The sequence below is a fragment of the Monodelphis domestica genome, chromosome 7, assembly GCF_027887165.1.
Source record: "Monodelphis domestica isolate mMonDom1 chromosome 7, mMonDom1.pri, whole genome shotgun sequence".
Taxonomy (NCBI): domain Eukaryota; kingdom Metazoa; phylum Chordata; class Mammalia; order Didelphimorphia; family Didelphidae; genus Monodelphis; species Monodelphis domestica.
The window spans coordinates 232,774,957-232,790,401 of record NC_077233.1 but is presented as its reverse complement, the minus strand read 5'-3'; the positions used below and the strand labels follow the sequence as shown (position 1 = coordinate 232,790,401).

The following is a 15,445-nucleotide window of genomic DNA, read 5'->3' as shown; positions in this document are numbered from 1 at the left end:
TTGACCAGTACTTTGTCCATTTTGTTTGTTTTTTCAAAGTACCAGCTTCTTGTCTTATTTATTAAATCAATAGTTCTATCACTTTCGATTTTATTAATTTCTCCCTTAATTTTTAGGATTTCTAATTTGGTTTTCTGCTGGGGGTTTTTAATTTGATCGCTTTCGAGTTTTTTCAATTGCATTTCCAATTGATTGATCTCTGCTCTCCCTTGTTTGTTAATATAAGCTTTCAGGGATATGAATTTGCCTCTGATTACCGCTTTGGCTGCATCCCAAAAGGTTTGAAAGGATGTTTCGCCATTGTCATTTTCCTTGATGAAATTATTAATTGTTTCTATGATTTCTTCTTTAACTAAACGGTTTTGGAGTATCATATTGTTTAATTTCCAATTGGTTTTAGATTTGGTTTTCCATGTACCATTACTAATCATTATTTTTATTGCCTTGTGATCTGAGAAGGCTGCATTCATTATTTCTGCTTTTTTGCATTTGTGTGCTATGTTTCTGTGACCTAATGTATGGTCAATTTTTGTGAATGTGCCATGTGGTGCTGAGAAGAAGGTGTATTCCTTTTTATCCCTATTTATTTTTCTCCATATGTCTATTAATTCTAATTTTTCTAAGATTTCATTCACTTCTTTTACCTCTTTCTTATTTATTTTTTGATTTGATTTATCTAAATTTGATAATGGTTGGTTTAAGTCTCCCACTAGTATGGTTTTATTGTCTATTTCTTCCTTCAATTCGCCTAGTTTCTCCATTAGAAATTTGGGTGCTATATTATTTGGTGCATACATGTTGATTAATGATATTTCCTCGTTGTCTAGAGTCCCTTTTAACAAAATATAATTACCTTCCCTATCCCTTTTGATCAGGTCTATTTTTGCATTGGCTTTATCAGATATCATGATTACCACTCCTGCCTTCTTTCTATCAGTTGAGGCCCAGAAGGTCTTACTCCATCCTTTAATTCTGACCTTGTGGGTGTCAACCCGCCTCATGTGTGTTTCTTGAAGACAACATATGGTAGGGTTTTGGATTCTAATCCATTCTGCTTTTCGTCTACGTTTTATGGGTGAGTTCATCCCATTCACGTTCAAAGTTATGATTGTCATTTGTGGACTTCCTGGCATTTTGATTGCCTTCCCTAATTCTAACCTTTTCTTCTTCGGCTCTACCTTTTAGTCCAGTGATTTACTTTGAATCAGTGCCCCCTTGTCCCCTCCCTTGATGTTTCCCTTTTTAGTCCCTCCCTTTTTCTTCCCTCCCCCTCCCCCCTCTCTTTCCCTCCCTTTTTGTTCTCCCTCTCCCCCTCCCCCCCTTGGTTTTCCCTTCTCCTTACCCTTGTTGGGTAAGATAGAATTCAAGATCCCAATGGATCTGGATGTTTTTCCCTCTCAGAGTTGATTTCCCTGAGATTGAGGTTTAAGTAACCCCCCCCCCCTCTCTTCCTCTCCTTCTTATAGGAGTTTTCTTCCCCTCCCCTTCCCATGTGAATCTTTGTGTGAGAACCATTATTCTATTTGGTCTTTCTTTACCCCCTATTTATACATTACATTTTCCCCACATGTTAGTATACATAGATTGATATAAATGTAGTCCTTATAGAAGAGAGTTTGAGTAAAAGAAGAAGATAACATTTTTTTCCCCTTTCCTTAATATTTACCTTTTCAGGTATTCCTTGCTCTTTGATTTTCGGTATCAAACTTTCCACAGAGCTCTGGTCTTTTCTTTGCAAAAAGTTGGAAGTCTTCTATTTTGTTGAATGCCCATACTTTCCCTTGGAAGTATATAGTCAGTTTTGCTGGGTAGCTGATTCTTGGTTGGAGACCCAGCTCTCTTGCCTTTCTGAAGATCATGTTCCATGCCTTACGATCATTCAGAGTAGAACTTGCAAGGTCTTGTGTGACCCTGATTGGTATTCCTTTATATCTAAATTGTCTTTTTCTGGCTTCCTGTAGGATTTTTTCTTTTGTTTGATAGCTTTGGAATTTGGCAATTACATTCCTGGGAGTTGTCTTTTGGGGGTTTAGTGTAGAAGGTGTTCTGTGAGCTCTGTCAGTGGCTGTATTGCCCCCTTGTTCTAGAATCTCTGGGCAATTTTCTTTGATTATATCTTGTATCACCATGTCCAGTTTGGTGTTTATTTCTGGCTTTTCTGGGAGTCCAATTATTCTTAAATTTTCTCTTCTCCCTCTATTTTCCAGATCTATCACCTTGTCGGTGAGATATTTTATGTTCTCTTCTAATTTCTTGGTGTTTTGGTTTTGCTTTATTAGTTCTTGCTTTAAAGCCTGGTTTTCTTTTACAGTTTGGTCAAACTGGTTTTGTAGATGCATGAATTTCTTTTGCATTATTTCCCACTTTTCCTCCCAGAGGGCTTCCATCTTTTTGGTCATTTCTGATTCAAATTCTTCATGGGTTTGTGGAGAGTTTCTATTTCCTTTGGAAGATTTTGGAGAATTTTCTTGTATATCTTCTTCTATCTGCTCTGTATTTTGTATTTTGGCTCCATAGAATGTGTCCAAAGTCGCCCCTTTCTTCTTATTTTTCTTGGTATTTTGGGGCTTCTGTGCTTCTGTGGAGTTTGTCATCTCTGAATGTGGAGGATTAGCTTTTCTTATCTCTGTCTGGTGATCAGAGGCTTTAGTCCTGGGCAGATGTTGGTTCTATGAGCTTTCCCTGGGTTAAACTGAATATGCCTCACTGGAACTGGAATGGAAGGGTCGGACCACGAGGCCAAACTCCCCCCCCCCTCACTTTCCGGAAGTTGCCTTCAGAATCGCTGGCCATGAGGTTGTTTTGTCGGCCTGCGGGGGGATGGGCTGCAGCTTTCCCAAGCTCCGAGAGCAAGGACTTTCACTGAGACTTGGATAGCAGGATCCAGCCCGTGAGGCTGTCTTGCCTGCCCTGAGGGTTGCTGTTGTTTCGACCAGCTCTCTGCAGCGGAAGCCCCAGGCAGTAACTTTCACCGGGACTCGGGTAGAAGGCCCTGAGGGTTGTTGTTCCGAGGACCCTGCTCTCTGAGCCCGGCCGGGCTGCGGCTTCTGGGAGCCTTGGACTCTGCGCTCCTACCCCTGAGGTCCGAGTGGGTTCTGGCTTTTGAGGGGGGCCGTACCTTTTGAACCGGGTCCAGGTCCAGGAGGAGGGTTCCCAGGGTCTGTGCTGTTGATCGTTTTGAATTTCGGCGCCTTAGGAGCTTATAGTTTGAGATCGGTCGGGAAGGGTTTTCTGGAGATCTGAACTTTAGCTTTCTCTAAGCCGCCATCTTAACCGCCCTTTTGGTATTTTCTTGGCAAAGATATTGGTGGCAGTTGCTTCCTTAGCACATTCTGCAGATGAGGGATGGAGGGAGAGTTAAGTGACTTGTTCAGGGTCACACAGCTAGTAAATGTCTGAGGTCAGTTTCAAACTCAGCAAGATGAGACTTCCCAACTTTAGGTCTAGCACTTGATCCATTACATCACCTAGCTTCCCCATTCCACTTATTACCTGATTGTTAAGGGAAAGCTTACTAGCAAGGATTCATAAACAAGCTCTTAGAAAGTTGGAATCGCCCCTAGAAACCTAAAAATAGTAGCAGTCACTTCTCTGGAGACCCAACTGATTAGTGGGGATAGTGTGAGGTGGAAAAGTAAATATTAATGGAGTGTTACTCTAAGAATTAAATTATTTTACTTATTAGTAATAAAAGTCTTAGAGGGAATGGATACACACCTCTGAAGTTTTCATTGGTCACTCTTGCTTTTTTGTCTACTGAGCTTTCACATCACTGATTTCCTAAGCACTTTATTCATAACAATACTGCGAGGAAAATAATAATTTGTAGACGGTGGAAGTGCAGATCCTCATCTGATCTCTACCAATTACCATCCAAAAAAAATATGATATAATGCCTTAGAATGAATTCTGGAGCAGCATAACCCACAAAACGACAAGGTAAAATTATTTTCCAGCACAAAGCAACTTAGAAGGCCAGCAAAATAGACCTAGTGCACAGGGTGCAGCTGAAGCAGAAGCAAAGGTTTCTGGAGCTTTCAGCCACAGATATGGGGATGGGGTGTCAGATGATTGATCAGAAGGAGGTTACAGGGGTCTCTTTGATGGCTCTGTCACATTGCCCATACACAGAACCAGATCTCAGTTGTGGGACATGATCTCAGGGTGAGGAGGAGCACTAGCAAACACCAGTACTTTCTAAGGGGAAGAGAGTGCTTATGATTACTTGAATATCAGAGCAACATACCTCTCCTTATATTATCCCGCCTTGGAAGAACTGAAAGCAGACATATTTCCATTTCTGAAGGCAGCTGCCAAGAACCTGAAGCTCAGAACAGTGCTCTATTCACCACAGGTACAGAGCCCAACTTTAACAATTTTTTTCAATTAGAAGAAAAGAAAAAGGCTGGGAAATGATCAAATAGCAGAAAAAAAAGAAATTCATCATAAAATGTTATTTTGGAGACAGAGAAGAACAAAATATTAATTCAAAAGACAGCAAAAACAATATTGCTGCATCCCTCTCACACCTAAAATGAATTAATGGAGGAGGTCAAAAAGATTTTAAAAATCAAATAAGAGTTTAATCAAAAGTTTAACCTTAAAAACAGAATAGGCCAATTGATTTTTTTTTTAAGTGCAACAAAGAGAACTCCTTAAAAAAAAAAACAGAATTGGCCCAATGGAAAGAGGTGCAAAAATTCACAGAGGAAAAGCACTTTTTACAAAGCAGAAAAGACCAAATGGAAAAGACAGTACAAAAGCTCACACAAGAAAATCATGCTTTAAAAATTAGAACTGGGCAAGTGGAAGCTAATGACTCTATGAGATATCAAGAAACAATCAAAGAAAGTTAAAAAATGGAACTATCTCACTGGAAAAATGACTGATCTGGAAAATAAATTTAAAAAGAGATAATCTAAGAATTATTATATTACATGAAATCTATGATTGAAAAAGGAGTTTAGACATCATCTTTCAAGAAATAATCAAAGAAAACTGCCCTGAATTCTAGAATCAGAGGGCAACACAGAAATAGAAAGAGTCCACTGATCACCTCCTAAAATAGATTCCAAAAAGATTACACCCAGGAATATTATAGCCAAATCCCATAACTCTCATGTCAAGGAGAAAAAAGTGTAAGCAGACAAAAAGAAACAATTCAAATATCATGGAGCCACAGTTAGGATAACACAAGATTGGGCAGCTTCTACATGAAAGGATCAGAGGACCTGGAATATGATATTCCAGAAGACAAAAGAGAATCTTTTCTGAATCTGAATCTGAAAAAAAAAACCAAGAATCTTACCAGAAAAGCAGAGCATAATTCTTCATTAGGAAAATATGGATTTTCAATGAAATAGAGAATTTTCAAACATCCCTGATGAAAAGACCAGAGCTGAATGGAAAATTTGACTCTCAAATACAAGACTCAAGAGAAACATAAAAAGATAAACAGGGTCGAGAAATCAAAGACATTCAATAAAATCAAACCATAGGCATCTCTACATGGGGAGATGGTTCTCATAACTCCAAAAAACTTTATCATTATTAGGGCAATTAGAAGGAATATACATAGATAGAGGGCAAGAGTGTGAGTTGAATAGGATGAGATGATATAAAAAATGAAATTAAGGCATGAGAAAGGAATGCATTGAGAGGCCAGGGAAAGGGAAAATAAAATGGGGCAAATTTTTGCAAATAAAAGAGGCATGAAAGAGCTTTTACAGTAGAGGAGAAGATGGAGGATGTAGGGAGGGATACATATGAATCTTACTCTCACTGGAATTGGTTTAGTGAAGGAAGAACCTACACAATCAATTGGATTTAAAGAAAGCTATTTTCTCCTACAGGAAAGGAGGGGAAGAGGACAAAAGATGAGAGGTGGGGCTAACAGAAATGAGGGTAATTTAAGGGGAGTGGAAATCAGAACCCAAACAGGTAAATAGGATGGAGAGGAATACACATAACAGTGCAAAAAAAATTTTTTTTACAAAGGTCTCTCAATAAAGGCTCTCAAATACATAGAGAAATGAGCTGAATATGTAAAACAAAACTCCTTCCCCAATTGATAAATGGTAGATATGAAAGGTAAGTTCTCAGTCAAAATAAAGCTCTTTATAGTCATGTGTAATAGATGACCAGAATGGGGTCACCTATTGTTTACCTTGGGGACTAGGGAGTGAGAGAGGTGTGACAGAGCCAGAAGACGGATAAATAGGATAGATTGATCCTCCCCTCTTTTCCCCTAAGGAAGACAACACAAATTGTGTTTTAGAGGGTCAGAATATGTCCCTTCAGAGACTGGGTTGAGTATAAAGCTTAAGGACTGAAGCTGACTCTCCCCCCTTGAGGAGAAAGTATGTCTTTCCTACCCAAGCTTCAGCTCCCTTCCTTGATTATATATGAAGCAGGCAAACTTGGTCTAAGAGGAATAATTCTTTTATTCTAACGGAACACAAAAGACAAGGAGAGTGGGGTTGTAGGGTAAGGAAAGTGGGAAATGAGAAATCCCTATGAGCTAACAACTGACCTCCCTAAATCCTGAGGGTTCAGGCTATCTGCCTTGGTCAGTTGTGAGATTTGTCCTGATTTCTATCTAGCGTAATTGTAGCTTGAAGTTCAAAGGACACATTTTAGGGAATGGAGAGAATTCTTTGGGTGAATGGCTTTCTAACAAAGTTCCATCCACCCCTTTATCTTCAACTGGATCCAAGAGGGTTTGGGTTTGATGAGAGGTGGCCAATGCTCAGAAAGTTCCTCTGTCTCAGAAATTTCTCTCAGACCAACCACTCCAGGAGCACTCCCAAAGAGAGGTGAGGTGATCTGGCAAATTTTCTCCTTAGCTCTTCTGTGTTCCTTCTTGGAATTCTTTGTCTTCCTTGCTCTTCTCCAGCTTGGGTTGCTCTTTTCCTATGCTGGATCTGATTTCTTACACATGCAAAAAAAAACAACAAAACAACCCTTCTAAATCACTATTAAATATAGAAATGCAAATTAAAACAACTCTGAGATGCCACCCCACACATATCATATTGGCTATTATGACAGAAAAGGAAAATGACAAAACTTGGAGGGGATATGGCAAAGTTGAGATGCTAATTAATGCCCTGTTGGGGGAGTTGTGAACCTATTCAATCATTCTGGAGAGCAATTTGAACCTATATGCACAGGACTATAAAGCAGTACATACCCTTTGACCCAGCAAGAACTATTACCAGATTTGTATTCAAAAGAAATAAAAAACAAAAAGAGGAACAACCTATATGTATAAAATACTTAAAGCAGTTCTTTGGGGGAAGGCAAAGAATTAGAAAGTGAAGTGATATCTGAGCAATTTATAGTATATGATTGAAATTGAATACTATCATGCTGTAAGAAAAAGAAAACCTAAAAAGTCTTACATGAACTGAAGCAGTGTGAAATAAGGAGAACTAGAACACTAAACACAGTGAAAAACTGTGAATAAGTTAGTCTCAGCAATACAATGATCCAAAATGATCCCAAGGGATGCATGATAAAAAATGCCATCTGCTTCCGGAGAAAAAGAACTGATAGAGTTTAAATCTAGACCAAAGCAAACTTGTTTTTCACTTTCTTAAATTTTTAAACTTGAGTTTCCTTCCACAAAAGGATTAATATGGGGAAATGTTTTACATATTGCGCATGTAAACTCTACATAAGATTGTTTAGAATGGAGGTGGGAAAAAGGGAGGGAGAAAACTCGAGACTCAATATTCTTTGAAAAATGTTGGAAATTTGCTACATATAATTGGGGGAAATAAAATACATTTAATCTAAAAATTGATGAATAATTTGTATGATTCTCCAAGAAGCTGAGGCTGAGAGAGATAGTTAATTGCCCATACTTACAGTAAGTGCTTCACACCTGATGTAGATGAAGTTGCTATGTTCAGCATCCTTACTCCACACTGTCTGCCTTCTTGGATCTTTTCTGTTATAGCAGAATTTAGTAGGTACTTTTTTCATGTGGGTAAACTCCAGCCACCTTTTCTTCCCTTTCTTCCTTTTCTCCATCACACACACACATAATAGAATAAGCATTTATATAGTGCCTATTATGTTCAAGGAACTGTCAACTGTGCTGATTATCATTTGATCCTTATCACAAATCTTGGGAGACAGGTGCTATTATCACCCCCATTTTATAGATCAGGAAACAGAAGCAGACTAGATTAAATGATTTGAGATTAAGGGATGGTTTTTAAAAGACTGTAGAAGATTTAAACATAGATCTTCCTGACTCCAGGACTATTCATCTACATTCCCTTAACAGCATAAAATTCTAGGACCCAGAGCTGGAAGAGAGATTTTCTAGTCTTTTACTTTTTTGTGTGTCATGGTCCCCCTTGGCCAGTGTCATGAAGCCTGTTGGCCCAAACTCAAGTTTGGGCGAGATGGGAGAGACAATGTTCAGACAAATATGTACAAACAAGCTAAATACAGGATAAGTAGAAAATAATTAACAGAGGAAAGGCACTAGAAATAAGAGAGTTAGTGAAGGCTTCCTGGAGTTGGGAATTGATGGAGTTGAATAGGCAGAGGGATGGGGACTGTCAGAGATTTTGGAGCTGAGCGATGGATTGTCTGGTTTGTGGAATGGCCAGGAAGGAGTCGCTGGATCAAAACATTCATGGCTAGGGAAATAGATATAAGAGAACTGGAAAGGTAGGAGAAATATAGGTTATTAAGTGCTTGGAATGACAAACAGAGCATTTAATATTTGATTTAGGAAGTGATAAGGAGATGCCAGTGTTTTTTGAGGGGGGGGGCGAGTGTAAGGAATGGGAGATGAAATGATTGGACTTGCACTTCAAGAAACTCACTTTGGTGTCTCATAGATTGGAATGGGGAAAAGACTGGAAGCAGGTAGATCTACCTGGAGGCTTGTTGCAATTGTCTGAACAGGAGATAAGTAGGTCTACCTTAGCATGGTGACACTGTCAGGGGAGAGAAGGGGGATATTGGAGAGATGTTGCAAAGCTGAAACTGACAGGCCTTGTCAACAGATTGGATATGGGGGTTGGGGGAGAGACAGTGACGTGTCCAAGAGGACTCCTGGGTTGTGAGCCTGAGGGACTGAGGGGCTGGTGATCACCTCTGCAGTAAAAGGGAAGGTAGGAAGAAAGAAGAGTTGAGTAGGAAAGAATGATTTCTGTTCTTTTGGACATGTTGACTTTTAAAATTTATCATATTTTTCCATGGGTACACGATTCATTCATGATTCCCCACCCCATCACACCTCCAGCTCTTTCCTCCCCCCTCCCGAAGCTGACAAGCAGTTCCACTGGATTTTAAATGTATCGTTGTTCAAAACCTGTTTCCACTGATATTTGCACTCGGGTGATCTTTTAGAGTCTACATCCCCAATCATATCCCCATTGAACCACGCGATCAATCATATGTTTTTCTTCTGCTCCCACAGTTCTTCCTCTGGATGTGGATAGCATTTTTTCTCATAAGACTCCCAGAATTGTCCTGGGTCATTGCATGGCTGCTAGTAGAGAAGTCCATTACATTTGATTGTAACACAGTGTATCAGTCTCTGTGTACAATGTTCTCCTGGTTCTGCTCCTTTCACTCTGCATCAGTTCCTGGAGGTTGTTCCAGTTCCCATGGAATTCCTCCAGTTCATTATTCCTTTCAGCCCAATAGTATTCCATCACCAACAGACACCACAATTTATTCAGCCATTCTCCAATCGATAGACACCCCCTCGTTTTCCAATTTTTTGCCACCACAAAGAGCACAGCTATGAATATTCTTGTACAAGTCTTTTTAATTATTATCTCTTTGGCTTACAAACCCAACAGAGGTATGACTGGATCAAAGAGCAGGCAGTATTTTAAAGCCCTTTGCGAATAGTTCCAAATTGCCCTCCAGAATGGTGGGACCCATTCACAACTTCACCAGCTTTGTATTAGTGTCCAAATTTTGCCACATCCCCTCTAACATTTATCACTTTCCTTTGCTGCTATATTGGCCATAGACATATTGACTTTAAGATGTCTTCTGGGCATCCAGTTTTAAATGTCTTGAAGACAAGTAGAGATGTGAAGTTGGAAGTGAGTAGAGGACAGATAGATATGAGAATCTTCAGCATAAAAATGCTAATTAAATCCATAGGAGTTAATGAAATCACCAAATGAAGTAGTATAGAAAAAACGGAGAATAGCCAGAACTGAATACTGAGGGATGCCTGCAGTTAGAGGATATGCTCTGGATGAAGATTTAGCAAAAGACACTGAGAAAGAGTCGTCTGATAAGTAAGAGGAGAACCAGGAGTGAGAGGTATTCTGTGATCCTAGAGAGAAGAGAGTATACAAAAAGAGAGGGTGATCAACAGTTTTTAAGACTTCATAGAGTTTGAAGAGAAAGAAGACTGAGAAAAGGTCATTGTATTTGACAATTAGAATCATTAGTAACTTTGGAAATAGTAGATTTGGTGGAATGATGAGGCCAGAAGCCATATTATAAAGGCTTAAAAAAAGAGGGAGAGGAGGAAAAAAATGGAAGCACTTATCATAGATAGCTTTTCAAAGAGTTTAACCACAAAGGGTAGAAGAGTCTAGGAAAATAGTTAAGAGGGTGTGGAAGGATCAAGTGAGAGTTTTGTGGGTTTTTTGTTTGTTTTTAGTATAAGAGAGCCCTGGGCTTGTTTGTAAGCAGTTGAAAATGAGCTAAAAATAATATAATAATAATAGTTAGTATTTCTGTGGGGAAGCTAGGAATGCAGTGGATAGAGCAGGAGGCCTGAAGTCAGGAGGATCTGCGTTCAAATGTGACCCTGGACATGTGCTTCTAGCTTTGTGTGTGTGACCTTGGGCAAGTCACTTAACCCCTATTTGCCTCAATTTCTCATCTGTAAAGTGAGGACACACTAGAGAAAGAAATGACAAACCACTCCAGTATCTTTGCCAAGAAAATCCCATGGACAAAGCCCATGAGGTCATGAAGAGGTAGACACAACTGAACAGCAACAACACAATAATATTTACAGTGCTTATTATGTGCCAGCCACTGTGCTAAGTACGTTACCAAGACTGAAAATAAGTGATGGAGTGGTGATGTCCCAGGAGGCAATCTGTTGAAAGAGACAAGATAGAATGGTAGAGGAGTTAGCCTTGGTAAGGAACAAGGCCACCTCTTCATATGAGAGGCATGAAGGAGGACATAGTGGCTGGCAGAAGACATATGAAAAAGATGAGATGAGGAAGAGGGAAGAAGAGGAAACTCACAGAAAATGGCCACAATTTTTTTTTCTGGGAAATATAAGTCAAGGTTCTCAGCTGAGAGGGAGGGGAAAGGGGAAAGGGAAGCCATAAAGGTTAACGGAGAAATGAAGAAGTTTGAAAAGGCTTTTGTGGAAAGTAAAACTGTGAGCTAATGAGGGTGATGGAATAGGATTACATATCAGCAGTGACGACTCAGTTGAGATGATGCAATATGAATTTGTAGTGGACCCAGTCAAAACAGTTGCTTGATTTTCTTCACCTTCGTTTGTCAGCACTGTGTGTAGGATGGAATGCTTCTAGAAGGTGGGAGTAATCCATGGCTGAGACTTGGCAGGGGCCATCAGTGAAATAAGAGGATTGGGGAACTTGGAGAAGACAATGTAAAGTCAAAGTGGTTTACTAAGGGGGCAAGATGGGAAAAGGAATAGAGAGTGGTTAGTGCAGGGGAGACAGCAATAAGGGAGTCAGGTGATTTAGGGTACAAAGTGTCCTAAGGTGATTAGAAAGTCCTTCCGGATTCCTTTTCTCTGAGAAATGCAGGAAGATACAGAAGGTGGGGATCTTTGATAAGAAGGGGAGTCCAAGGACTAGTAAAGAGTAGAGGCATAAACAGATAGCTACAGTATAATGCACTAAGTGCTTTAGAAAAGTGCCAAAGTCTTTCCTACTGGGCTCATTATCATCCTCATCCTTAGCACCCCTCCCCAGCAAATACAGTGGGTGCTGAATTAACTCTTTATAGTAGATTATGTTTATGTTGAGTTTTAGGGATTGGAAAGTGTTTTACATAATCTCCTTTGATCTTCTCTTGACAGAGCGAACTACTTACTACAGATGTTATTGTGCCCATTTTACGGGTGACAAAATTGAGCGGGAGGGGAGGGAAGGGGGGGTAGGTGCCTAAAACCTGAAATGAGGTCTCTCTGAACTCCAAGTTTGGCACTCTTCCCACATCCATTTACTGCCTCCTCACAATGGAATGAGTATGAGTGAATAGCAAAGTAATATTCTCTTCCTCCTCCCTAGTTCCTGGGGCATGGCTTCCGGGTTCCCACCAGCACTGCACCCCATTACCCTGGGGCTATTACCATTCTCCCCTGGGCCATCTACTTCCTTTGGTTGGAGTAGAGAGCGTAGAAACTTTAGTCTCTAGAGGCTTTCGGTGAGAAAAGTGGGCTGTGATGATCGCCTTTTGGTTTTGTATTTAAACTTTTAACCCATTGCAATCCTCTTCGGATTTCCAGTGTATTCACAACCAGAGGCTTGGATACGACCTACCGAAAGCCAAATCCTGTTTCTGAGACTTGTCAATTGATCATTACGGGGGCTCTACCTCCCCCCACCCCGATGGACAGGTTCTCTGGGTACTTATTAAACGTTTGAGCTGGAAAGGACATACATTAGGTCCAACCCCCTATATTTGCAGAGGAGAAAACTGAGACCCACAGAAGAGGAACTACTTACCCAAAATCACATACTTAATAAGTAGATCAGACGGAATTCGAAATCTCTCTCTCCACTACTCCGCGAAACCTGTCAGCCTCGTTTTCCTTTAAAGCAGCCATTCCCAATTTAAGAGAACGGGAAGTTTGTCAGGGAGAAACGGGGAATATTTGGGAAACTACCTTCCTTTTGAAAGAAATTAATCTATTTTAATTTCTTAATGTACACGTATATGGCAAACTAGAATTTATTACCTTTAAATTGAATGGGGGTATAGGAAGGTGTGCTAAAAGTCAAGGGGTTCAGGGACCAAAAGAAGGTTGGGCACCGTTGCTTAAGAAGCAAAGGCAAAACCAGGTAGGGAGCTGAAACCGTTTTTCCTTTCCTCTGAGACCAGTCCCAGGGAATTTGCTGGCGCTGAACGTCTTATGATTGCCTTAGGATCAGACAGGTCCTTGATTCGTCTTCCACCCTTAACAATCCCGCACAAGCTGCTCCCGGGGGTCTGGGTCTGGAGTAGGGGATGGAGAAGGGCGAGAGTTGCCGGACTCACCTCCCACTCGCCTCTGGGACCATTTGGTCCCCAGCAGAGTCTTCAGCCACTCCTCCGATGAGCCAAGGTCTCCTCCCTCCTCCGCACTACCTCTCTCCTCCTCCTTCACCTCTTTCTCAGTCCTCTGAGGATTCTTCTGTATGAGGAGCCCTTGGGACCCCGAAGTACGCCCTCCTCCAGGCGGAACTGACTGCGAAGAGCTCCAGCTCCCCGAGAACCTGCCGAGGGCTGAGCTACTCAACCTGGGCTGGAAGGAGGCTGAGGGACCTGGGCAAGCAGGTGAACCTGGGCCGCGGAGTACTGTGGGGCGTCGCCTGTAGAAAGCAATGCTTGGAGCAAGATTCTCGGTAAGCTGATTTTCTCTCCCTCATTTTCAGAGACCACAATGTCCCTTCCCTTTGCTATTATAGCTAAAATAGACCTGTCACTTTCCTCGTTTCACAGGTGGACACAGCGTTCTGTGGGGGTATCAGAAATTCTTTGTTTTGAAAAAGAGCTTTGCATCACCTTAGCTAGTGAATACTCCTGGAGGGTTCACAAGTTTCCTGCCACGTAAGTAGCAACGGTTTTATGGTTGCAGATGTAGCTTCCCCCACCCCCTTTTTAATCCGCTGCCCAGTGGATCCCTGGGAAGCCAAATTAGGGCCTCCAGGTACCATGCTTGGGAACGGAATAAAATCCTCCCTAAATAAAGGGGTGGTCATTCTGTCCTAGCTAATGGGGAGTAGTTTCTCTGTAAATGCTTTCCAGGCATGGAAGTTTGAGGATGGAAAAAAACCATTTATTATGTACCTACTGACAGGCATTGTGCGAATTCTCGTCAGATTAACCCTGGAAAGTAAGTGCCCCATTTTATCATTAGCCCCATTTTACAGGTATACGGAGTTAAGTGAATTGCCCAAGGTCATATATTTTTTAACTCTGGCTACATTTGAATTCGGTTTTTCCTGACTTCAGAATCCACTGAACTGCCTAGTTGCCTCTGGACTCCTTGTGTTGTCTCTGATGAGGAAGGGGGGGGGGGCGGAGAAAGGAAAGTTAAGATAATTAGTATCTGGTATAGGATAATAATTTAATGGCTCTCTTGCCTCTCTCAGCCAGTGAAAAATAACTGGTGGTTAATGGTGATCAAGCAATGGTTTATCTGGCTGCTTTGTAAGGGATAACTTAGTCATTTAAAGGAGAAACCGACCTTGAAAAATCATTTCCTTCCTCTGGGCCTCAGTTTTTCCATCTGGAAAATAGGGTTAATAATAATCCCCACATTATCTACTCCGAGGTCTCTACTTGGTTATGATGAGGCAAACATCTTAGGGATGTTATTACTGTTTGCTTCTCAGGGATTTGCAAAGTGCAGAGGCCCCTGAAGTTCTTCCAGTTTCTTTAGCTAATTTAGTCTGCAGTGAAAACGTGATGGAGACGGGCAGCTAAGTGGCACAATGGTGGAGCACCAGGCCTGGGGTCAGGAGAATCTGAGTTCAAATCTGACCTCAGACACTTCCTAGCTGTGAGGCCCTGTAAAAATCACTTAACCCTATTTGTCTAGCCCTTGACCTTTTGTCTTAGAGATGTCACTAAGACAGAAAGTAAGGTTCTTGTTTGTTTGTTTGTTTTTGTGGAGTTAAACAAAGGAAAAACAAAACTGGAACAAAAATAACAGCAACTTAAGGTAAATTGCTACCAGCTCATTAATTATGTGTCACACTGGCAAAACAATGTTCTTCTTCTTTTTTTTTTTCAAAATAGCTCAGATAGAACACTCTGAATAGGAGGTCAAGTTCTCTATGCTCTGTGACCATGGAATGGGTTACTAATTCAGGCCACTTGCCATACTTAGGGGAGGGGGAGAGGAGGAGGAGAAGAAAGGAAAACCCAGATGTGGAAGAATGATAGTGTTCTAGAATTTAGAACCAAAGAAGACATCAGAGATATTGCCACCTTCCACATGTGTGTGCTTGCAAGCTTCCTCCTCTCAGCTTCACTGGGGATGCCCTCCTTCAGTTCTACATACAAAATCCTCATCTTCCTTCAGATGCTCAGTCCAGACATTGTCTCCTCTTTGAAGCTCTCCTTTGACTTATCTCTTTGCTGACTCTTTCTCCCACTTAGACTTATTTCCTTCAGCCTTCATTTTGCAAATTATTTTGCATTTCTTTTGTAGGTTCAGGCATGTCTCCTTTTTTTTTTCAAATTG

The 15,445-nt window shown here is 40.9% G+C and overlaps 1 protein-coding gene across 1 annotated transcript in view; it reads left to right on the top strand.

The window, feature by feature from the left end:
• Window positions 1–13,467: 13,467 nt before the first annotated feature.
• The window catches only part of TMC5 (transmembrane channel like 5), a 104,128-nt gene continuing 102,150 nt past the window's right edge, over window positions 13,468–15,445 (top strand). Inside the window, exons 1-2 of the mRNA XM_056806305.1 lie at window positions 13,468–13,598; window positions 13,696–13,803. The gene's annotated coding sequence lies outside the window, so the exon portion shown is untranslated. The remainder of the gene's footprint in view (window positions 13,599–13,695; window positions 13,804–15,445) is intronic.